The following is a 2,437-nucleotide window of genomic DNA, read 5'->3' as shown; positions in this document are numbered from 1 at the left end:
GGAGGTATTTTTAAAAATAAAAAAGTTTAGATTTGGATATTCACTCTTAGATGGATGTAGATGTCTGCAACAGAAAATTTCAAAGAGGTGACTTCTTTGTTTGGCTATGTTCTTTACACTTAAATGATGGCTCTTATCTCTGAAATATTCTACCTTCCAATAATTGGCAGAAATCAGTTTCTACAGAAGCTCTTTTGCTTTGATTGCCTGAAAAACAAACATTTTGTGAGAAACTATAATGGAAAAGCTAAGGTGTGCTGGGGGGGTGGGGGCGGGTATCCTATAAAATCAGAGAAGGATCATGGAGGAGAAAACCTGGGTTCTCCCTCCATAATCAAGAGATCAGGCCCACACTGCACCTCCTTCATTTTCTACGCCAGAAAGCAACAACTCACGGAGGTGGGGGAAGTGAACAGGATGTCCATCTGGGGATGGAAAGAGGAGCTGGCCAGTCCTGTGTTTCCCCACATCCCTACCCCTGTTTTCTAACATGGGGAGACAGTGGGCTGCATGTCTCCTACCCAAAAACTCAGGGGAGAATATGAAAGGGAACACCAAACATGGCCACTTGTCTTTTTAATTGATTCTTTTGGGGGAGAGTCAATGAGAGAGAATTTAGAGGTCACTAATGGATCCCAGTATAGGCCAAAGTGACATTCTCAGGCTGATGCTTTAAAACCAAAGGCTGCTTTCCAGCCCTAGAGATCCCACAGAGCGCTAACCTCAGAGGAAGTTCAAAGGCAGGGTCAAGGATGACTTGGTGAAATCCTTCCCCACCAAGCACTGTGAATTCTTCTCTTACGAACTGATTGGATTGCAGAGGAACCCCATATTTCACTCATTTTCATTCACTGACTCTCTCATTAGGATATCAGCTTTCCCACTCCCCTCAGCATCCCTAGTTCTTAGTCAATCTTTTTTGAATAATTACATTATACCTTATCTTTAAGAACCTAGTGAAATCACCTCTGACATAACGTCCATCAGCAGCACTAACTTCCCAAGGCACTTGGATTCCAAATAAAGTATGTCTTTATCTTCTACATAACTTTCCTTTCCTCCAAACAGCCCCCAAACATCAGTTCCGAGTACTTTAGCTTTTATTCTCTTGGCTCAAACTTTGGGAGGGGAGAGGTAATTCAAATCACCACTGTAGTTAATCCTATAGTCTCTAACTTCTGAGACGACAGGTGAGTCCCACCTATGTATTCCTACGGATCCCATGGGCAGGCCAGGCTGTCTTCCTCCCCCATCCCAGCAGGGTGATTCCTGGGTCCTGCACTCGCCCCTGTTTCCACAGCCACTTTAACCCCCATCCTGATAGTTCTTTCCCCACTTCTCCAAGCAAGTAAGAAAAGTCTCTGAGTCTACCCTATGTATCAAACACTATACAGAGTGTTTTGTATTCATATTCATTTCCCCATCACAATAAGCCCTTGGCATAGGCACTGATTGCTATTGCCCCTTTTTGGTGATGAGCTGACTGAAACACAGAGAGGCTAAATTGCCCAAGATCACAACTAGCAAGAGGGGAAATAGGAATCTGAACCCAAGGTATATGCATTAGATCCCCCCATAGGCTAGGCCTTCCTTTTCTCTTTTCAAACACCATATTTTTGTTTAAGATTTTATTTATTATTTGATAGAGAGAGAGAGAGAGGAATCACAGGCTGAGAGGCAGGCAGGGGGAAGCAGGCTCCCTGCTGTGCAGAGAGCCCGATATGGGGCTCGATCCCAGGACCCTGAGACCATGACCCCAGACAAAGGCAGAGGCTTAACCTGCTGAGCCACCCAGGCATACCCCCACCTTTTTTCTTTCAAGATTTTATTCATTTATTTGACAGAGAGAGAGCTCACAAGTAGGGGGAGTGGCAGGCAGAGGAAGAGGAAGAAGTAGGCTCCTCGCAGAGCAGGGAGCCCGATTCAGGACTTGATCCAAAGACCTGGGATCATGATCTGAGCCTCAGGCAGCTACTTAACCGACTAAGCCACCCAGGTGCCCCTCAAAAACCATCTTTAAACTTTACATTTATAACCTCACATCCACCCAGGTTTGTTTTGTTGTTTGTTTCTACTTTTTATCTTAAAATCATTTTAGATTCACAAACAGTTGCTGAAATAGTCCAAAAGCTCCTAGGTACCCATCTCCCAGCCTCCTCACTGTGCTCACCTCTTCCATAATCACAGTATAATTACCAAAACCAGCAAACTGACACTTGTATACTATTAACTAATAAAGGTTAGAACTTATTTCACCAGTTTTTACATGCAATATTTGTACGTGGATAGAGTTTATCATGCATAGAGATTCATGTAAAGACCACCACAGTCAAAATTCAGAACTGTTCTACCATCCCAAAAACACTCCCTTGAGCATACAGAAATCTTCAAAACCACAAACAAACTTCCTCATGTTATACCTTCAGAGGCACACCTT

This window comes from Meles meles, chromosome 8 (assembly GCF_922984935.1).
Source record: "Meles meles chromosome 8, mMelMel3.1 paternal haplotype, whole genome shotgun sequence".
NCBI classification, from domain to species: domain Eukaryota; kingdom Metazoa; phylum Chordata; class Mammalia; order Carnivora; family Mustelidae; genus Meles; species Meles meles.
Note: the sequence above shows the minus strand (reverse complement) of the source record.